Source organism: Phacochoerus africanus, chromosome 2 (genome assembly GCF_016906955.1).
Source record: "Phacochoerus africanus isolate WHEZ1 chromosome 2, ROS_Pafr_v1, whole genome shotgun sequence".
Classification (NCBI taxonomy): Eukaryota; Metazoa; Chordata; class Mammalia; order Artiodactyla; family Suidae; genus Phacochoerus; species Phacochoerus africanus.
The window spans coordinates 182,025,424-182,048,708 of NC_062545.1; the positions used below are offsets into that span (position 1 = coordinate 182,025,424).

Genomic DNA, 23,285 nt, shown 5'->3' on the forward strand with positions numbered 1-23,285 from the left:
GAACTTCAATATCAGATATTTTATATTAATATTCACAATTGCTATATACCTTAGTTTCACCTCAGATGAAATGAAGCAAGTATGTAGTTTCCCTTTCCTTCTCTGATTCAACATACTTGCTGCTACACAAGGCAGAAAGCCCTTTAGCAGAGTAATCAGCCATGAGGGGAATGACGGGGGAGGAGATATAGGCTTCTGAGTCTCAGTGGAGCTCTTGGAATTTTAAAACTTGCTCTATTTTCCTTCGGGACTTTTTACCTTTGCCCTGGGTTTCCCACTTCAGAGCCTAACTTGGAGTAAGCCTAGAGCAGGCTCCCCCACCCCCAATCACAGAATTTGCCTGTTCTTGTCTGGGTTTCACACCGCACCTCAGGGTTGGGTACAAAGTAGCTTGCCAAACCTCAGGAATGGCCTGCCAGAACCTGTTTATTGTTGGCCAGTGGCCAACTTTGGAGCCACTGGTGCTGTAGCTCTCCAGGTCCTGTTCACTGGTCCATTCAGTTACACACAGGGTGGGGGAGGTGGAGGGGGCCCAGTCTGGGGTGACTCGGCCCTTCCTTTGGCCAAACTAACAACGCAAGACCCTTCCATATAGAGTGAACCATGTGAAAAAGTTATGGAAAATTATAGCAAGAAGCTGTAATAGGAAAATGTTGCCTTTACTTAAAATTTCCCAACTTTCCTTTTTAATTGATTTTTATTTATTTTTTATTTTTGTCCTTTTAGGGCCTCACCCATGGCATATGGAAGTTCCCAGGCTAGGTGTTGCATCAGAGCTATAGCCGCCCACCGATACCACAGACACAGCAACGCCAGATCTGAGCTGAGTCTGCAACCTACACCACAGCTCATGGTAACACTGGATTCTTAACCCAGTAAGCAAAGCCAGGGATTGGATCTGCATCCTGATGGATACTAGTGGGGTTCATTACCGCTGAGCCACGATGGGAACTCCCCAACTTTCCTTTTAAAAGAAAATCAACTAACTAGCATTTATGGGTGCTGGCCACTTATGGCCTCTAAATACCTTCTATGGCTTTGTAGTGCTCTTTGTAGTGTAGGTCTGAATGTGCCCTTGAACCTCATCTAGTTTTCCACTCGCTGTGGCATTTGTCTCCTCTGCCATGTCCTGAATCCTGATGAACCTCTAGAGAAAAGGAGATTCTCTTTCAGACTCAGATCCTGAGGATTTTTCCCTCTGGTGCTGACAGATGGGAAAGGCCTCGGCCTCTAACAGACTCTGTCTACTCACTGTGTCCACCATCCAAGGCTGGAGAGGCAGCAAGCTGCTGTCACGGCTATGGTGACGATAAAATTCCATGGACAGCCTCTGCCTCCTGGGCACGTGCATCTTCCTTCCCATTTTTATTAAGTGCTGTTTTCTCCTGAAGCTTCAAACACCATCAGTGTCTTACTTACTGTTGAACTTCTCGAGACTAGTACTTTCCTCCCTCTGAAGAACTTAAAAAGCAGGCCATTTTCCTCTTTTTCTGAGAATTTTGTTCAGCCTCTAAGCAGGCAGGTGAAAACAGCATACTAATTTTATGATCCGTAAGCTGATCTCCCCCCTCTTAACCTGATCAGGTGGCCGACAGGACTCTTGTGCATCAGGGTGGAGGTATAGTGTTGAGAGCTTGAGTGGAAGTGCTGTTCTGAACATGGATGTCTGGCGAGGGCTGGGGAATTGCTGCGGTAATCTAAAATCAACAGAAGAAGCCATCCAGGGCCAAGTACAGGGCAGGAATCAGGGTCATGGGTTACAAATTGATCAGGGAAGAAAATTATGAGCCTGTATAAAGCTTTTACAGAGCTCGATTCCAGGAAATAAGGCAAATGCCTTTCCAAAGTAGTTAATTTAAAGCTAAAGCTTTCAGAACTTTAGCAAATTTTGTTCTCCATTAAGTGGTTGGGAATGTGGTGGACATTTGTCCTGTGTGTTTCTTTTCTGCTCAACATGGAGGCAATTCCCCGTTATGTGTCCTATTGGGGCAGTGCAGTGCTCCACCATGTATCAAGTTGACCCCCCCTTTCCAACCCCGGACATTTAGGGTAGGACCCTGGCTCAGCCAGTCAGACCCTCCCCTCCTGGACTTTGAATATCAAGGCAGTAAAGCAAAGATTCAAAGATTATTGAGAAACCATTTGTGGTGACAGTGTTGTGCTGTGGGCAGCAGTACTAGCAGCAGTACTAGCAGGGGTACTAGCTGAGGCATGACCTTGGCTGTAGTCCCTACTGCTCCTCTTCTCTTGGTGTACAGCCAATTTCCTGAGCCTTGTTCTCCAGCCCTCCCATTCATCCTATGGACTCTTCAATATCCTCCCAATACATTCCAGCTTGGATAAAATGAACAAGGCCATCTTCTGTTGCTTGCAACCAAGAAGTAGATTGGGCCATCTGCTCTTCCTGTCTCAGATTTAAAGAGGTGTTTCCAGAAAAATAAACTCAAAATGGCTTAAAAACTTAAATATAAGACATGACACCATAAAACTCCTAGAAGAGAACATAGACAAAACATTTTCTGACATAAATCATACCAAGGTTTTCACAAGGCAATAGAAATAAAAGCAAATGTAAACAAATGGGACCTAATCAAACTTGCAAGCTTTTGCACAGCAAAAACCATACACAAAATGAAAAGACAACCTATGGAATGGGAGAAAATATTTGCAAATAATGTGATCAACAAGGGCTTTCCGAAATATACAAACGCTCATTCCAAAATATACAAAACTCAACAAACAAACAATTCAATCAAAAAAACGGGTAGAAGAACTAAATAGACATTTCTCCAAAGAAGACATACAGATAGCCAACAGGCACGTGAAAAGATGTTCAGCATCACCGATGATTAGAGAAATGCAAATCAAAATGACAATAAAGTGTCACTTACTGTCAGAATGGCTATCATTAAAAAGTCTACAAATAACAAATGCTAGAGAGGGTGTGGAGAAAAAGCAACACTCCTACACTGCTGGTGAGAATGTAAATTGGTGCAGCCACTAAATGAAAGGTCCTAAAAAGCTAGAATTGCTGTATGATCCAGCAATCCCACTCCTGGGCATATATCCAGACAAAATTTTCATTCAAAAAGATACATGCACCCCTCTGTTCATATTTACAATAGCACTATTTACAATAGCCAAGACATGGAGACAACTTAAATGTCCATTGACAGATGAATGGATTAAGATGATGTGGTACATATATACAATGGAATACTACTCCAGCCATAAAAACCCAGAAATAATGCCATTTGCAGCAACATGGATGGACCCAGAGATTATCATACTAAGTGAAGTAAGGCAGAAAAAGAAAGACAAACATCATATAATATCACTTATATGTGGAATTTAAAATATGGCACAAATGAACTTACCTATGAAACAGATAAAGACTCACAGATAGAGAGAACAGACTTGTGGTTGCCAAGTAGGAGGGGAATAGGGGAGGAATGGATTGAGAGTTTGGAGCTAGCAGATGCAAACTATCATGTATAGAATGGATAAACAACAAGGGCCTACTGTATAGCACAGGGAACTATATATTCAATATCCTGTGATTAAACTATAATGGAAAAGAATACAAAAAGAATGTGTATAAATTTATATGTGTATATATATATACATATATATAAAAAACTGAATCACTTTGTTGCACAGCAGAAATTAAAACAACATTATCAATCAATTATACTTCAATAGGAAAAAAAAAAAAGATGTTTCCAGTGCTGCTAGTTGGTCTCTATTTAGAATGGTCTGGCAAGCAAGCATGGTATGCCCCTTCACAGGACAGCAGCTGTATTTATTGATTTGAAGAGAAATCTAGAGTTAGGGTTTCTGGCATGTTCCCAAAGTGGACACAACTAGCTTCATGTAGAAAGAAATTTGAGTATGGGTCTTAAATAGTCAGTGTTTGCAGGCATGAATCCCAAGACACAGACCTTGGTGGCAAGGAAAACTGAGTTTCTTCACGTAGTTTTGTTCTGTTTTGTTTGTTTTGGCCATGCCTATGGCATGTGGAAGTCCCCGGGCCAGTGGTGAAACCTGTACCACAGCAGTGATCTGAGTCACAGCAGTGACAACACTTGATCCTTAACCCATTAGGCCATCGGGGAACTCCCTATGTATTTAAGTCAACTTAACTTCACCTCACTTTTTCATACACAGCAAGAGGGAAATGTATCCACAAGCATACCTGATCACCTCCAGATCCTTCACACCCCAAGGGCTGTTTAGAAGCCCAGGATCCCATACTGCCAAGATACTGGGGAAGGCCCACTGGTCTTCAGTCCTTGGACTATATTGGTGACCTCTGAGACACCCACTGTCCTGGCCAGTACAAACCTGCAGACTCTTTCTCCTCCTGAGGCACTTGAAGCACAGGGACCTTTGGTAAGCCTGCTACCTAGAGGTCTATCTCCTTGGGTGTATCATAAAGCTAAGTCTTTGAAGATTTGTTCACCTCCTCAGGGCATACAGGGATGGCTCTCAGCCCTGATTCTTGAGGAACCTGTAGACCTCTGTCCTTTTCTCCTGTCTCTGGGAATTGTTTAGTTTGATGAACATTCTACTTTCTTCATCTTTCCTTTATAGGTTCCCCACAATCCCCCATTGCATACACACTCCACAAATTAATCTATGGCTTAAGGTTTTGAAAACGAAAGTCAAGAAGGAAAATACATTGCAGACAACTTGCGCTTTGCTCTCTGCCACAAGCGTCCTTTGAGACGGGGAAGAAAAGAACCTGTTCTTTGCTCAAATGGTAGAAGGGAGAGAGGGGGACACTGTGTGGGGTGGGAGAAAAATAAAAATAAATTCATAGGTTAAAAAGTCTTGTCAATAGCATTTAAAATTAATGCGGGGGAAAAAGAAAACAAAAGCGCGGAAAGGCTATCATCTGCCAAATAGAAGGGTTAATTGGTTTTGTATTTGGTGTCACTACCTTCTGTGATTCCCTAGTTTCCCAAGTGATGCAGCTTCATCTCTAAGTTCTTCTGGTAAGAATAACGTCATCCCCTCCTTTCCCACTCTAACGTTTTAGGATGAGGAGTGAGGAGCGTTTCTTGTCTTTCTTCTGTACACCAAAAGTCAGCAATTCTAGCTCACATTAACATTAACATGGGACTTCTACTCCAGCTGGAAACAAATATTTGTGTTACAAATGAAAGAGCATATAATCCACAACTGAGCTTCTTCCTGAGCCCCATGCTCAAGCTGCTTCTCTGAATAGAGTCCACTCATTACAGACTCTCCAATCTTGAGTAGCAAGGCAGCTTAGTGGAGGTATCTCTGCAGGCATATGAGCCCTAATAATTAACTGATACATTAAAAACAGGCAGATGTTAAAAATTTTTATTTGTTACAGATGCTAATTCTGAGAAGCTAAGACTTAACATTTTGAGAACTTACAGGTCTAATTCATTCCATACCTATGAAGGCTGGATTCTGGTAAAACTGATGAATCACTAGAGGAGGGAAGGTCAAGTCTTCATAAAGCCATAATCACAATTGACTTTGAGTCACAGAAACTCTGATTCAATGAGCTTAAACAATAGGCAGATTTACTGTTCCATTTATCTTTTTTTTTGGTCTTTTTAAGGCCTCACCTTTGGCATATGGAGGCTCCTAGGGTAGTGGTCAAATGGGAGCTATAACTGCTGGCCTATACCACAGTCACAGCAATGCCAGATCTTAGCTGCATCTGTGGCCTACACCACAGCTCACAACAGTGATGGATATTTAACCCACTGCTCGAGACTAAGGATCAAACTTATGTCCTCATGGATACCAGTCAGAGTTGTTTTCTGCTGAGCCATGGTAAGAACTCTCCATTTATCATTTTGCTTATTATTTTTTGGCTGCAGCTGCAGCATGCAGAAGATCTGGGGCCAGGGATGGAACCCATACCACAGTAGCAACCCAAGCCACGGCAATGACAACAACTGGTTCCTTAACCCACTGAGCCACCAGGATGCTCCCTATTGTTCCATTTAAAAGGCCATAGATGGGTTGGTTCTAGCATCAGTTAATCCAGGGGCTCGGTGACATCTTGGAAGACCCACACTCTGTCCATCTGTCCTCTCTGCCACCATCTATGTGCTGGCTCCTCCCTTATGGTCCTGCAACAACTGAAGCACTTCTGAGAACCAAATCCCAGCAGGATTTCTGGAGTTAGAGGAAAGGAATGGTTAACTGTTGCCTGTCACTCTTTGTGAGGCGACTGTGATAACCACTACACTATGGAAGTGGGGCCTGGCTTGTCTGTCACTCTTTAATAGCAAGAGAATTTCTCCCAGAATGGTGCCTCCCCACCCCACCGCCCCAGCAGATTTCTCCCCATGTCTCATTGGCTAGAAGTGAATCGAGAGGACTGCCTCAGGGCTTGACCCACTGGGCCCTTCCATGGCACTTGGCCATGGGGACCAAATCCAGTGTTTCCCAAGGAAGGAAGGGGTAGATTTAGACAGGCAACCAGCAGTGTATGTACATCATGCCAGCTTATCCCCCATGCACTAATAAATGGGTTGTAAATGAATTTTCTGGAATGTAGGTCGAATGTATGATGTTAATGGCCAGATGTTTCATTTGAACCTTCATCAATCTTCAAAAGTAACAAAATAATGTAGAATGAGTTCCTTAATGATGTGGGTCTCTCTTAATCCAGATCATTTTCACCTATGTCAGCGACGTCTTAGGAGGCGAGGCCATGTTAAATGATTTGGAAGCTCCTACTTCTTGAGAGTCACCCCGATTCTCAGACGTCTACCCCAGCTTCTCTTTAGGCTCTTCCAGTCACTGTCTCAGCATCTTGGTCCTTTGCTCTTCGCTGTGGTCTCTACACACCGACTCCTCTGGAGTGGGCAGCTACTTATGCGATGTTCCTATAGCAACCATGTGAATTACGCCCCAATATGCAGTTTGGTTCTTTCTTTTAGATTGACGGATATTTCCTATTGGGTATATTGCTAATAACCCAGATTCAGCACACTAAAGGCATCATACCTTCCCTCATACTCTCCAGCTTTATTCCCCTCATTTTTTATTTATCTTTTTTAGGGCCACACCTGCAGCCTATGGAGGTTCCCAGGCTAGGGGTCCAATTGGAGCTATAGCCACCAGCCTACACCAGAGCCACAGTAACATCAGATCCAAGCCAAGTCTGTGACCTATACCGCAGATCATGGCAACGCAGGATCCTTAACCCACTGAGCAGGTGCCAGGGATCGAAACTGCATCCTCATGGAGGCTAGCCGGAGTCATTACTGCTGAGCCACAACAGGAACTCCTATTTCCCACATTTAATCAAGACCACCAAACTCAAATCCTCTCTTCTTTATGAAGCACTTTCTGATTGTCATTCATCCAATAAAATAATATGTATCAAGTGCCTGTTCTGGGCCTTGACTATCATAGACCAGAGTATAAGGTGTGTGCAAGCAGCCGAGTCCTGGTCCCCCTGGATCATGCATCCCTGTGGGGTGATGTATCAGGTAATGACGGACCATCTTGGCAGACGGCGGTCTCTTGTCTCTGCTCTTCTAAAACTTGCATTGTCTCTACAATAAATATACAGCAACAGCACAGGCTTACCTTGAAGACAGTTTGGCTATTTTAAGTACTTAACACGTAGTAACTCATGTAGCCTTCACAACAACCCTGTGAGGTGGCACTGTTTTCCCTACCACCCTTTATACAGAAGAGGAAACTAAGACACAGAGAGTTTAAGAAATTTGCAAAGCTAGTTTACAATGCTAGTAAGTGATGAGTTTGCTTCCTTGAAGGCCAGGAAAGTAAAATGATAATAAATACTATGTTGGGTAAAAATAAACTACTAAACTTAAAGAATGTGATTTTAATAAACCTACTTTTAAATTTTCAATATTTTCTCAACTATATCAATGTCCCGGAAAAAAAAAAATTAGAAAATACAATGAAACATCTCTGTAAGGATGCACTTTTTTTTTTCTTTTGCTCTGGGCACCAGGATAACTTGACACAGGATTGTTGGAGTTTAAACTTTTGCTATTTTGTCCATCATGAGTTTTTTGCATTGATTTTGATTCTTTAAATATTGCATTAAAATATTAGTTATCTTAATTACCAAATTTTTGGCACCCTTTTAAATTTTTTGCCCTCGGTGAGTGTCTCACTCTAATCCTGGCCTTAAGGTGTGGAGCTGGGGGTTCAAACTGAGGCAGTCTGGCTTCAGGTCTGTACTCTTGACCACTGCACAACTCATGTCCTAGATGTGTTGATTTTATATCTACATCTACATATCACTGCTCATTCCAATTAAACTAAAAATGCCTTGAGGGCATGGACCATTTATCCTACTACCCTCTGTTCCTAAAGTATCCTGGCACATAGGGTGCTTGATAAAGGTTGGCTAAAGGGAGTCAAAAGAGGCTTTTCTAGTGAGCTAAAATTTACATCCTCACTAGGTACTTTCTTTTTTTTCTTTCTTTCTTTTTTTTTTTTTTTGTCTTTTTGCCATTTCTTGGGCCGCTCCCACAGCATTTGGAGGTGCCCAGGCTAGGGGTCTAATTGGAGCTGTAGCCACCAGCCTATGCCAGAGCCACAGCAACGTGGGATCCGAGCCATGTCTGAGACCTACACCACAGCTCACGACAATGCTGGATCGCTAACCCACTGAGCAAGGCCAGGGATCGAACCCAAAAACTCATGGTTCCTAGTCGGATTCTTTAACTGCTGCGCCACGACAGGAACTCTTTCCCTAGGTACTTTCACCACAGCATGTAGTTTTGCTTTCTTTACTACAATTTCCCTCTTACACACTGCATTTTAATTTTATAAAAATAATTACCTGACAACCTATCTCATATAAAGATGATGAATGAACACATATGAACAAAAACATTATGAAAATAATATGCTTTCTTCAACTCAGTGTTTTCGTTCCTTCTTTCTTTTTACTTTATAGCCACACTTGAGGCATATGGAAGTTCCCCAGCCAGGGGCCAGGGATTGAATCCAAGCCATTATGACCTATTCTGGCAATGCAGGATCCTTTAACCGACTGTACCAGGTGGGGATTGAACTGTACCAGTCAGTAGGGAGGCTTGCCTCCACAGCGACTGGAGCCACTGCAATCAGGCTCTTAACCCACTGTGCCACAGCAGGAACTCCCCCAGTTTTCCTTTTAGTGAAACTTTTTACCTTTTGCAGAAATAGATGGCCTTTGGGAAGAACATCTAAAGTTTTATTTTGGGAAGTGAACATATAAGTGTAGTAAAGAGAAGGTAGAATGTTTCATTGACATAATTATCAGCTCTTTCGTTACAATATAGCAGTTTCTGAAGTACAACACTTCCCCACAAACTGGAGCTCTGCTCATTACCTCCTACACCCTGCTGTGAATCCGTTCACCTGTGGGTGTACCCGCTCAGTGCAGCTATGTCACCCCTTGTTGGTTTATATTTTCTCTAGCACTCCTTCTGGGAATGACAGAAGGGGATGAATATTTTTTTCTCCTGCCACTGAACTTAGAAATGTGGCTGTTTTGGGGAAATGGGATCAATGATGAATGCAGCAATTTCTTCATTATCTAAAAGCCTTTGGGAGCTCCTCAGGGGTGGAGTCTTAAAGGCAAAATAAAGGAAATGCATAGCACCCAGGAACTCTCATAGCAGTGGCTTCTGGCGGTGGGGGGCGGCGGGGGGGGTTCCTCTGGCCAAGCATTGATGTTGTCAAATTCCTATACCCTTCTTGCCCATCCTTGGACTAGATTGAAGAAAAATACAACTCACTCTGATTTTTCTGTGTGTTAACGTCCTCTGAGCAGATTTTAATAGCTTTTGGATTTTATCTTTGAGTATTCTATAGTTACCAGAATTATTATTATTATTATTATTATTATTATTTTGTCTTTAGGGCTGCACCTGTGGCATATGGAAATTCTCAGGCTAGGGGTTGAATTGGAGCTGCAGCTGCCTGTCTACACCATAGCCATGGCAATGCCAAATCCGAGCCCAGTCTTGACCTACACTGCAGCTCACAGCAATGCCGGGCCAGGGTTTGAACTCTCATCCTCACGGATACTAGTTGGGTTCGTTAGTGCTGAGCCACAGTGGGAACTCCTAATTACCCAGAATTCTATAACGTACTACACTACGTTATAGAATTGATTTCCAAAAGAGCCTTTAACAGAGTAGAGTCAGGCAAAGTGTCACTCGTTGGAAATTTAAGACTCATACGGGTGTCCCCTCAGGTTCAGAAGGGAATGCAATACTGTACTCAGGCTAACGCAGAAATCACACTGTTACATGGCAAATCTGAAAGGCTAAGGAATTACCGAAAGTCTATAGCTATTAGATTTGCCTAATTTTGTGAGGAAACAAGGTGTAAGGAGAACTGGATAGAATCGCGAGTTTGCTCTAAAGGTGGTTTTCCTGAACATGATCCTCCCCATCAGATCTGTGCCCTGAACACCCTACTCTATCTTTGGTGCAAACACATCCTTACATATTTAGGGGGGAGAAGATGCGCTCCTGAAAAGCATTATTTTTCATGGTACAGCCCTTGGCCACTCTGGGGGCACATCTGTATTCATCACTTAAACCAGCATAGACTGTGATGAACTTAAAGCTTAATCTTAATCAAGCTTAACCAAGACTCAAGACCACTGTAACTTCTAGTTTAAACAACCTGAGCAGACAAAATAGTTTAGTAGGTCATCTGAGTGAAAGTGGTGAGAGATGGTCTCCAAACACACAAAGGAGAGTTAGCAAGAGGAGTCAGTACAAAGTGAGAGAAAAGGTAGCAAAGGGTGGGCAGCGGGAGGGTCTGGCGCTGAAGTCCTGATGTGGATGTGACCTCTCTGAGTTCTCAGGGAAGGCGGCAACATATTGAAAGTGAGGCAGCCAGAACTCCGTCTGAGGTAAGCCAAGATTGGACCAGGCACAGCCGAAAATCAGCCAGTATCCTTCCTCCCGCACGGAGGCTCGTTCTGTGTACCATGGCAGGGGCGCTTGAAATTTAGAGACAGAGGGTTTAAAGTTCACTTCCAGTCTTAAATTTAGATATCAAAAGGCTAAGAAAGTAACAGAGGGGGTGGTCTGGAAGGATGCGATTCAAGAAACACGATCTGGGGAGTCCATCCCGGTGCCAGCCGTGGGGCCAGGGATGCAATGCGGCCCTCAGGGAGATGTGATGTGTCCAGGATCAGGTGTCTTACACCCCACTTCACTGGGTTTCCAAGATTGGACGGAGTAGTAAATGGCAAGTACACTTTCAGAACCATGTGCTAATATATGTGGAAATAATAACTAGAAAAAGCTGCAGCAGTAGGACTCTAGTTTCTTCCTCTACTTTAGTGGCACTGCCCACACTTCAAGTTAACCTTCCTACTAAGGCATCTTTCAGGCGCTGCTTCCTTAGTACCTGCCTGACTTCTCTCCTGTTGAGTGAGCTCTGCTCTACCACAAATTTGCCTCCTTAGAGAGCTAATTATAAGCCTGTATTTTAGTGCCTACTTACAATAAGAGCTTATGTCAAATGCAACGTATATCTATATCAAAATTGCAAAAGGTGTAATTCTAAAACAGTGATGAAACAGTGCTCTTGGATATATTCACCAAGTAATGATTCAAGGGAGTTGAAATAGGTCTGGTCAGGTTAGTGCTAGCCAAGTGGATCTGAATAAGTTTTACTGACAATAAACATCACGATAGTGATGAAATGGCCTAGTGCAAGTTATTTGGGACATTTCTAGCTATATAAAGAGGCACACCTGCGCTCATTAAGATGGGAGCTTGGGCTACTGCAGCCTTGTAGGTAAGTTCACACCTTTGCAGGCCCATGGGGGTTTTGTTTTGTTTTGCTTTTTGTCTTTTGTCTTTTTAGGGCACACCCACAGCATATGGAGGTTCCCAGGCTAGGAGTCAAATAGGAGCTACAAATGCTGGCCTTTGCCACAGCCACAGCAAATGCAAGAGCCGAGCTGCGTCTTCAAGCTATAGTACAGCTCACAGCAATGCCAGATCCTTAACCCACTAAGCGAGGCCAGGGATGGGACCCGAAACCTCATGGTCATTAGTCAGATTCGTTCCACTGAGCCACAATGGGAACTCCAGGCCCAAAAGGTTTCTTCTCCATCTTGAGAAATAATGTTTCTGATATAGTAGTAGCTAAGACTATTTGAATGTTAGGTCTTAAGTTTTTCATCACAAATTTTCTTGCTAATGTTACAATCTCTTTTAGGCCCTTTGGTCTCTTGAACCAGTTCTGAGTGGCTGGGATGCTATTATCACTTCCCTTCTCTGTTTCAAGGGTTCTGAGGTGTAAGGGGAATAGAAATAGAAGTAAGAACAGTTGCAGTGTTCTCTATATCTTGGATTTTGAAGAGAAAACTCAGATCTTCCAAAACATCTTTTATTCACCTGCTCAAGGTCTAGAGCACTATAGAATTCCCCTTTCCTTAGAACAAAACCCATAAAACCTCTGTTCAGAGCTCCCACGCACCCTTCCCTTGTGTTTATAGATGGGGACATCTGTGGGACCACATATCTTCAAGCCTAACTGCAGATCCCTAGTTTTGGTGGGATTGTATAAACCCCTGTATTGCTGATAACCCTCCTTCTGTCTTCCAACTCAAAGCAGGGTTGAAGTTTTTATCAAATTGATAGCCAGGGAATGTTTTACATACTCGACTTTTTCTTACCATTTTGTTCGGGTTTCAGCCTGGTGTTTCTACACCTGCTGGGTGAGGAGGCCGTGACTCACCTGGAGGGAGGATGTCATCCCATGGCCACGTCCAGGGTGCTGCAGGATGATTGAGGCATGTCTCCTTTGGGCTTGCTGCCATTTTGTTCCTTCCCTTGTTCTCCCTTGGGTATTTACTTGGCTACTTGCTCCCAAGAAGAACCAGTCGGTTGAGTATTCAAATATTAATTCCTCTTTCTACACAAGTGGCCAAGCGGGTTTTTACTGGCAATGGAGACTCCTGCCTGAGGAAAGATGGGGGTGGAGAAAAGGGAGACTGAGGTGAAAAGACAAAGGGACCTACAGAAAATAGCTTTTCTGTCTGGTGGCAATTTTTGTGACACTTTTCCATTGTCCATGACCTTTGTGTGCAAGTAGACTAAGAAAATAGAATAAACTCCTGTTCCTCAGTTTGTGCCAAGAAGCTTCCTCCTGTTGCTGCAGCACCATCCACTTGGCTCATTAGAGCTCAGAGAGGGACCTGACCCCTTGTCATCTGACTCCTGTGAGTCCCATTTCGTACATAACACCTCCTCCCTTCACTCTCTCTCAGGCTAAGCATTTGCCCAGAACTCTGGTGGCTACAGGCTATGTACGACTGTGGGGAGGAGCTATCTGGAAGGAAGCAGCTGGAGTCAGGGGAAGGGTGGAAGCTGTACATCAGGCACCCAGTTCCTCCTGAGGCTGTCACTGCTCTGCCTGTTCTCAGGGGTTCGCTTACCCTGTGTCCTTCTGTCTCCTTCCTGTGGGCACCCCTGGAGCTGGGCGGCTTGAGTACATTTCTTACCGAAAACTTTTTGTCTCTTTTTGAATACAGTTACTAGTTTATCAAAAGTTAAATCCAAGAGTAGTGTTCAAATCAAGTATTTGGAGTAGTTAGTCCTAAACTCAACCATACATTAAGGTCATGGGAACAGAGAAGGGGAGAAGTTGGCTTAGAAATACACATTCCAGGACCAGATGGCTTTATGGGTGCATTCTACCAAAATGTTAAAGAAATTAACACCATTCCCCCCCAAAAAAAAATCTTCCTGAAAATTGAAGAAAAGGGAATTCTTCTTAACTCATTCTATGAGGCCTGATACCAAAGCCAGGAAAAGATACTACAAGGAAAGAAAACTACAGAGCAGGCCTTGTTATGAATACAGATATAAAAAAACACTACCAAATTGAATTCCACCACATATTAAAAGAATTATGTACTGTGACCAAATGAGATTTATTCATGGAGTGCAAGGGTGGTTCAGCATATGAAAATCAATCAGTATAATATACTACATTAACAGAATGAAGAAAAACCCCATAGGATCATCTCAGCTGATGCATAGATGATCAGCTGTCAATCATTTGACAAATTCAACACTCAGTGACTAAAACATTTGATAAACTGGAATAGAAGGAAATTTCTCAACATGATAAAGGTCATATGTTAAAAACCGACAGCTAACCTCATACTCAATGGCGAAAGACTGAAAGCTTTTCTCTTAAGACCAAGAGTGAAACAAGCATGCCCACTTCTATTCAACTTAATACTAGAAGTTTTAGCCAGTGCAATTAGGCAGTAGAAAGAAAATACATTCAAGTTGGAAAGAAAACACTAAAATTATTTCTGTTCACTGGTGACACAATCTAATATGTAAAAAATCCTATGGATTACACACCCCCCCACACACATACTCAGTTAGAGCTAATAAAAAATTCAACAGTTGCAGGGTACAAAGCAACATGCAAAAAAAAAAAAATCAGCTACGTTTCAATGCACTAGCAAAGAAAAATCTGAAATGGAAATTAAGAAAATCATTCCATTTACCAGGGTGTCAAAAAGAGTAAAATACTTAGAACTAAAATTTTAACTAAGGAGGCTAAAAACTTGAGCATTGAAAATTACACAATGTTGCTGAAAGAAATTAAAGACTTTAATTTAATAAATGGAGACATCTTTTGTTAATGTACTGGGAGATTTTATATTGTTAAGATGAAGATGCTACTCAAATTGCTATACATTCAATGCAATCTCTATTAAAATCCAAACAGCATTTTTTTCCAGAATAGAAAAATTCATTCTCACATTCATATGGCATCTCAAAGGACCTGGAATAGTCAAAACAATCTTTTAAAAGAAGAACAAGGAAGAACAAAGTTGGAGGTCATACACTTCCTGATTTCAAAACTTACCACAAAGCTCCAGTAATCAAAGAAGTGTGGTACTGACATAAGGACAGACATATAGATCATTGGGGTAGAATAGAGATCCTAGAAACAAGCCCTTGCATGTAAGATTAAATGATTTTTGGCAACGGTGCTAAGACCATTCTGTAGGGAAAAGACAGTCTTTTCTTTTGGAAAAATTGGATATCCACATGCTGGATTTTCTTATACCATATACAAAAATCAACTTTGTTTAGGAACAAGGACCTAAACTTAAGAGCTAAACTGTAAAACTCTTAGCAGAAAACATAGGAGAAAGTCTTCATGACATTGGACTTGGCAATAATTTCTTAGATATGACAATAAATGCATAGACAAGAAAAGAAAAAAATAGACAAACTTGGGCTCAACAAAATTAAAAACCTTAGTGCATCAAAGGACACTATCAAGATAGTAAATAGAACTGGGGAAAATATTGGAAAACCATATATCTGATAAGGGCTTAATATTTAGAATATATTAAAACTCCTAAAACTCAATAGCATAAAAAACCAAAACAACTGAAATGAAAAATGGCAAAGGGCTTGAAGAGACATTTCTCCAGAGAAGGTATACATATGGCCAATAAGCACAGGAAAAGATGCTCAATATTAGTCATGAGGAAAATGCAAATCGAAACTACAAAGAGATATCACTACACACCCCTTAGGATGGCTATTGTCAAAACAAAGCAAAACAAAACGCCCCAAATGAAAAAACAAACAGAAAATTACAAGTGTTGCCAAAGATGTGGAGAAAGTGGAACTACCATGTTTTGCTGATGGGAACGTAAAATGATGCAGCTGTTGTAGAAACCAGTTTGATAGTTCCTCAAAAATTTAAACAGAGCATTATCATGTAATTCAGCAATTCCACTCCTTGGTATATACCCCCAAATAATTGAAAGCGGGCACTGAAACAGAAACTTGTACGCCAATGTTCATAGAAGAATTACTCACAATAGCCAAAAAGTAGAAATAACCCAACTGTTTACCAACAGGGGAATGGATAAACAAAATGTGGTATATGCATATAATGGACATTATTTAGTTATAAAAAGGAATGAAGTTCTAATACATGTTATAATATAAACGAACCTTGAAAACATTATGCTAAGTGAAGTAGTAGCCAAACACAAAAGGACAAGTGTTGTATGAGTCAATTTATATACGGTACCTGGAAAGTAGCATATAGATTACCAGGAGATGGGGGTGGGGGAGGGAGAAATGTGGGGTGATTTTAAAGCAGTTACAGAGTTTCATTTTGGGATAATTAAAAAACTTTTGGGAAATGGCCGTAGTGATGATGGAATAACATTGTGAATGTACTTAATGCCCCTGAATTGTACCCATAAAAATGGTAAAATGGTCAGTTTTATATTAAGAATATTTTATCGTGTTAAAAAAATTTTTTTTTTTGTCTTTTTGTCTGTTGTTGCTATTTCTTGGGCCGCTCCCACGGCATATGGAGATTCCCATGCTAGGGGTTGAATCGGAGCTGTAGCCACCGGCCTACGCCAGAGCCACAGCAACGCGCCGCGTCTGCAACCTACACCACAGCTCACGGATACGCTGGATCGTTAACCCACTGAGCAAGGGCAGGGACCGAACCCGCAACCTCATGGTTCCTAGTCAGATTCGTTAACCACTGCGCCACGACGGGAACTCCAAAAATTTTTTTAATACACATACCAGAGCCTCACTCTTAAGGAGACTGAAAGGCTGATGCAGTAAATATGGGGTGGGAACCTAGAATAGAGTCTGCTTCTTTATTTTGGAGGCATGAGAAAGTTCCCGGGCCCTGGATCAAATGTGAGGCACAGCAATAATGGTGCTGAATCCTTAACCGCTAGGCCATCAGGGAAATCCTTCATTTTCTTTTAAATACCTTCTTGTCTTTCTCAGGCCTTGGAAGTTTAGGATTTAATCTTTGTCAGCTTCTGCCAAGGAAACTGACACCAGCCTGTGAGGAAATGTTCACCAGTCAATGAGGAATACATTTTTATTTTATACCTTTTTATTTTTATTAAGTGTATTAAATTTTATTTTTTCTTTTTTACCTGTAGCATATGGAAGTTGCAGGTGAGAAGTCTAATCAAAACTGCAGTTGCAGGATTACACACCACAGCCACGGCAACACTGGATCTGAGCCTCATCTGCGACCTAGGCCACAGCTTGCAGCAACATGGGTCCTTAACCCACTATTCAAGGCCAGGAATTGAACCCACATCTTCATGGACACTATGTCATGTTCTTAACCAACTGAGCCACAACAGGAACTCCTAAGTGTACTAAATTTAAATTGCTGTTTTTAAATCTGAGTTTTTCATGACTAACATTGTTTAGGTATTAAGGTGTCCACTCATTTATGGTGACAAGAGTCAGGTTGTTTTTTTTTTTAAAACATCTGTACTTGGCAAAATAACTCCCCCCAAACTATAAAATTTTACTAGTTTGTAAATCTCCAAAGGCTGGAAACCTTTGCTCCAGATGTCAACCGGCTGAAGATATGGTGACAGAGATGGCTGCTGCTATTTTTTTTTATTTGTGCAATAAGAAATTGAAAGGATCTCTGTGTATTTCTGTTGTTCCTAGGATCCTTGAGCAAAATATGGCAGAGTTGAATTGACAGTATTAGAATGTTATTTCTCTGACTGCCTGTTGCAATGTTCTTCCTCATAGGTGGAGGCAGGCCAGGAGGGTAGAGAACAGGATCTCTTCCTGGGGAACATGCTGAGAGAAGAAATGGTTTCTTCTGGGCCAGGCCAATGAATTCCCTCCCCCACTTCTTCCTGAGGTTAGGGGCTGAGGAAGGGCAGGGGCCAAAGAACAGCCATCGCTAAGGGATGCCTTTGCTGACTATAGGGTGAGCAGTCTGTGGGAGCCACACCCACCCCGCCCTTTAGGCGGAGTAATTACTGAAAAGTGCTTGGGAAGCACAGAGGCCTGGAGCAACTCCATGGGCTGCTGCTCAGGCATGTGTGGGAGCTGGCATTTCTGAGACACTGAGACGCTCCCTCGGAGGCTGTGGAACAAGAAACAGTTCTTTCCAGAATGTGGTGCCTTGTTTTCAGGATTTATCCCAGGAGCAAAGAGATGGTTCAGGGGATTCTCACACAGGACTTTTTACCTCCAGAGAGAAGTTAAGTTTATTTTGTCATAGGACTTGTAAGATGTCCTATGAGTTGCATCAGATTTAAGTTTTGCTTTGTTGTTTTAAAAGTTTCCATTCAGGTCATTTATACGTAAATAAGATCATATAACCTGTTCTGTGACTGCCTTTCTTTCTTTCTTTTTTAACCTAACAATGTTCGCTGGAGTTCTTTCTGTGTTTGTACACAGAGGCTTTCCCCATTTTCTTTAACGACTATATTCTTTCCAGATTATATAGCTGTATTACCACTTCTTTTTCTTTTTCTTTTCTTTTCTCTTTTTTAGGGCCACACCCACCCACGGCACATGGAAGTTCCCAGGGTAGGGGTCTAATTGAGCTGTAGCTGCTGGCCTACACCACGGCCACAGCAACTCGGGATCTGATCCATGTCTTCCACCTACACCACAGCTCACGGCAATGCTGGATCCTTACCCATCAATCGAGGCCAGGGATCAAACCTGCATCCTCACAGACACAAACTCGAGTTCTTAACTTGCTGAGTCACAACAGGAAATCCCTGTATTACAGTTTCTTTACCTATTGAAGGACACAGAGGTGGTTTTCCATTTTTCAGCATGACAAACAATACTGCAAAAAACATTCTTGTACACAAATTTGTGTGCTTATATATAAATATTCCTGAAGGATGTATTCCTAGAAGTAGCATTTCTGGGCCAAAAGGCATGCACATTTAAATTTTGGGTAAATAATATCAAAGCTTCTCCCTGAAAATTCTGTCCTAATTTATATAGCCACTAAAATATTCAGGATACTGGGACATTATTAATTTAAAAAATTGCCAAAATCATGTGCAGAAAAAGCTGTGACATTTAAAATTACATTTCTCTGATTTACCAGTTTCACTGGGCATCTTTTCATATGTCTGTGGACCATTTGAATTTTTTTTTTTTTTTGGCCACACCCCCAGCATGTGGAAGTTCCTGAGCCAGGGATCAAATCCGAGTTGTAACCTATGCCACAGCTGCGGCAACATTGGATCCTTAACCCACTGTGCCACAGTGGGGACTCCCCATTTGGATTTTTTGGAGCATTTTCTTGAAGGATAAAAATACAGAAATGTATTCAAGTCCTAAGTGTACTGCTGAAAGAATTAACACAGGTGAGCTCTTCTTGTAACCACACCCAGGTCAAGTAATAGAATATTGTCAGACATTTCCCTCCTTCTCCCAAAGTAATTACATTCCTGTAACCTAACTCCTAAAGATTAGCCATGCCTGTTTTTGAAATTCGTATAAATGGAATCATACAACATGCACTCTTACCTCTGGCTTCCTTCATTCAACATTATGAGTCATTTGTGTACTTGCCCATAACTATAATATATGCATTTACATTGCTTATTATATTCTATTATGTGAATATACCACAATTTATTTACTGATGGACATTTGGGTTCTTTCCAACTTTTAGCTATTAGCAAATAATGATGCTGTAAAGTTTCTTATGCATGTCTTTTATTTTATTTTATTTTATTTTTATTTTGCTTTTTCTAGGGCAGCCCTCTCGAAATATGGAGGTTCACAGGCTAGGGGTCGAATCGGAGCTGTAGCTGCAGGCCTACGCCAAAGCCACGGCAACTCGGTATCCGAGCCACATCTGCAACCCACACCACAGCTCACTGCAACGTCAGATCCTCAACCCACGGAGCAAGGCCAGGGATCAAACCTGCAACCCCATGGCTCCTAGTTGGATACGTTAACCACTGCGCCACGACGGGAACTCCATGCATGTCTTTTATAACACATGTGCATACATTTCTGTTGGGTATATATCTGGGAATGAAATTTTGGGGTCATGAGGAAAGTTCTATGAACTTGGCCAGTTATCTTTGTAAATTTACTATGATTATTCCTTGCACATTAATTATGGTGTGGTTTTTATGTGTTCTTATTTACTCTGGATGTTAATTCTGTGCTATAGCTGTTTTAAATATTTTCTCCTGGTCTTTATTTACATTGCCTCTTATTTCACCAAGTTTAAAACTTTCATGCAGTCAAATCTATGAATCTTTTTCTTTATGGCTTCTGGAGTTTATATCTTGCTTAGAAAGTCCTTTCCTATCTCAAGACTGTAAAATATTCTCTCGTTTCCTTCTAATAATTCTGATTCTCACCTTAGGGTTTTTAATCAGCATGGATTTTATGAGGGTGAGAGTCAGAGATTAATTATTATCCAATATTTAGAAGGTGAATGAAATTATACCATTTGCTGCCTATATTTTAATTAATTAACTAATTTTGCATTTTAGGGCCGCATATGCAGCCTATGGAGGTTCCTAGCCTAGAGGTCTAATCGGAGCTGCAGCTGCCAGCCTACACCACAGCCATAACAATGCAGGGTCTGAGCCACCTCTGCAATCTACGCCACAGCTCACAGCAATGCTGAATCCTTAACCTACTGAGTGAGGCCAGGGATAGAGCCCACATCCTCATGGATACTCATTGGATTGGTTACTGCTGAGGCACAGCAGGAACTCCTGATATATTATTTTTTTAAATTTCAACATAGGTGATAACATCAAAGAGCCAAGATTGTCACTGCCAAAAATTTTTTAAAAATGTTTTTTCTTTGGAAGAGTTCTCCCTAGCTTAAGCCTGAGTTAAGTTTTAAATGGGGCAGATATTCTATATCAGTTGTTGCCACCCCAATTGCCATGCTTACAAATGGTCAGTGACTATTTATTCATTTATTGTGTATTTATGGATCTTGTTTTTTGGGGGGGGGGTTGTTGGGTGTTTTTTGTTTTGTTTTGTTGGCTGCCCTACAGCACATGGAGTTCCCAGGCCAGGGATCAGATCTGAGCTACAGTTGTGACCTAGGCCACAGCTGCAGAAATTCTGGATCCTTAACCCATTGCAGCAGGCCTGGGATCCAACCTGTGCCCTGGCACTGCATAGATGCCACCAATCCTGTTGCACCATAGTGAGAACTCCTATTTATGGATCTTTACAGTGTGGTTCCCATGGACTTCTGTGTCTAATGAAGAGGAAGACTACATTCTGGAATCTTCCAGGTAACCTGAAGCACATTGGTTCTGGGTTCTCAGGTCAGGAAAACCACAGCTGCTTCTTCCCTCCTGAGGCTCCAGCTCCTTTCAATCGGAGTAGATGCTCCAAGAGGTTATATGCTCTGAGTCCATCATCAGTACAGAAGGGAGTCTGGTATATACACTTTATCACAAATCCCCTTGGTCACGTTTTGTTTATAGACATGACTTCCTCAAACAAGGCTGCCCACTTATGAGAAACAATTTCATTGACCACTTGGATGATGGGTATAGGGTCACATATGGAGAAGTGTGTTTGAACTCTGTTCTCCCCCTCTTGTCTGAAATGCTGCACTGGCTCATTGTGCCTATTAACTGGTGGTGCTCAGAATTGTTTGGCTATTCGCAGACTCTCCAGTTGCTCTCAGTGGGAGGTGCTTTTGTTCTGGTGCCCCATCCTCTTTGAAACCTTTTTCTTTACACATTTTTGGGAAGGCTGATTACTTGCGATTGAGTGTTGTAAGTCTGGAGCTTGAGATGGGATGAGGAGAAGAAACACACCTCACCCCCTTGCCTCAGTCTGACAAAGAGCTCGGTTTCAGGCTGGTGAGCTGCACATGCAACTGTGAACCCTCTGAGCTCGTTTGCTTGGAAATTGCTCTGCTGGCCAAGCACCCAGAAATGTAAGCAAAAGTAGCCTGAAATCACTCATTTTGCCGCCTGCATTCTTAGTTTCACAGTTTAAGGATTTGGTTGGTGCCTGTCCTAAAAGCATGGAATTTTCTCCTGTTTGTGACACATAGCATTGTGTGTGTGTGTGTGCGCGTGCATGCACGTGTGTGCACACGCGTGTGCAGAATACATGGGCTTGTCTGCACAGGTATGTTTTCAGCAGAACTATTTATACTTACAGGCTGGCAGTGATCAAAGATTGTGGTGTATGGCAGGTTTTGATTTCAAGAATTGTCTTTTTGTATATGTAGGTTGGCATCTTTGAAGAAACGCGATGGATCCATTTTGCATGTGTGTGTAGCTGATTCACTAAGTAGAGGATCCTGCCTCAGAAATATCAGAGGATCCTTTACTTTGAAGCGGTCAATGTGCCTTTTTTTTTTTTTTTTTTTTGCAGGAACAGGTGTATTTGACCACACACTGGGGGAAGTAAAGACCTGAGTTTTGAGGAAGTCAAGCTGGAGGCCCTCAGAGGTGGTTATTTATATCAGAGTGATGTGTATTGAAAGCCAAAGACTTTCATTCCCCCACCATCATGGAACTGATTTAGAGAAGAGGAAGGGCGTGTATTTTGCCTTAAATATCTGCTGCAAGAACTTCTGGTGTGGGTCAGACTGCTCATGATCCATGCACAGGCTTTATGGTAGATGAAAGGGCATGTCATCAATCTTGCTTCAACTACTTTGTACATAAAATGGCTAACTTCTCATTGGTTGACAGACTGTGTGACTTCATTCTTATTTCCTTTCACAAGATGCTCCCTATATACCCCCCATGTGAGCAGCCTGTTGTGCATGTTTGGGGTGGGGGAGGAAGGACCTTACATTGTCTAAGCTCAAAATAAGAAAATCAGACTCTAACAACAACCCAAAACAATGCATTAGAAACTCTTGTGGTGCCATTAACATAAATGAAGTCTCACATAATTAGCTTTCATTTTATATCTCTTGCATTGTAAAATCCCTCCCTGCCCACCCCCACCCCCCACCCCCATTCAGGCTCTTTTGGTTATGAGAAATGAGTGTGTTTTAGGACCAACATGTCAGAATTATGAGGAAGAAACTTGGCAGTGGAACAAACTATGTGATACACTTGACAAGAACTGAGAAACGACCCATTTCAGGTTTTCTGAGGCAGCCTTTCATTTTTGGTTCAGCAATATAGCCCAGAAGCCACAGAATGGGAAACACCGTTGCCAGCACCATGAGGGTCATAAAGAGTAAGTCTTTACTAAGGAACCAATGCAGGAGATTTCTGTACAGAAAAATGAGGTGTCTGTAGGAGAAGAACTTAGTCCTGTGTCCACCAAGGGTAGGTGGAAATTGAAAAGAGAGCACTCATGATCGGTTGTTTCAAGTGAGAAGACCAAGATGCAGAACCCCCAGAAGGATGGAGCAGTAAGAAAATGTGAGGTGGTGGGAAACATGAGCACGTTGACGCAAATGTTCAGCTCTTTCTGGGTTTGCCTAATCCCAGGCCTTTGGAG

The 23,285-nt window shown here is 42.0% G+C and overlaps 1 long non-coding RNA gene across 1 annotated transcript; it reads left to right on the top strand.

The window, feature by feature from the left end:
• Positions 1-5,789: 5,789 nt before the first annotated feature.
• On the top strand, positions 5,790-22,482 carry LOC125121237 (uncharacterized). Its single transcript, XR_007133410.1, has 3 exons — positions 5,790-5,817; positions 21,034-21,094; positions 22,197-22,482. It is a non-coding gene; the product is annotated as an uncharacterized LOC125121237 (long non-coding RNA).
• The last annotated feature ends 803 nt before the right edge of the window (positions 22,483-23,285 follow it).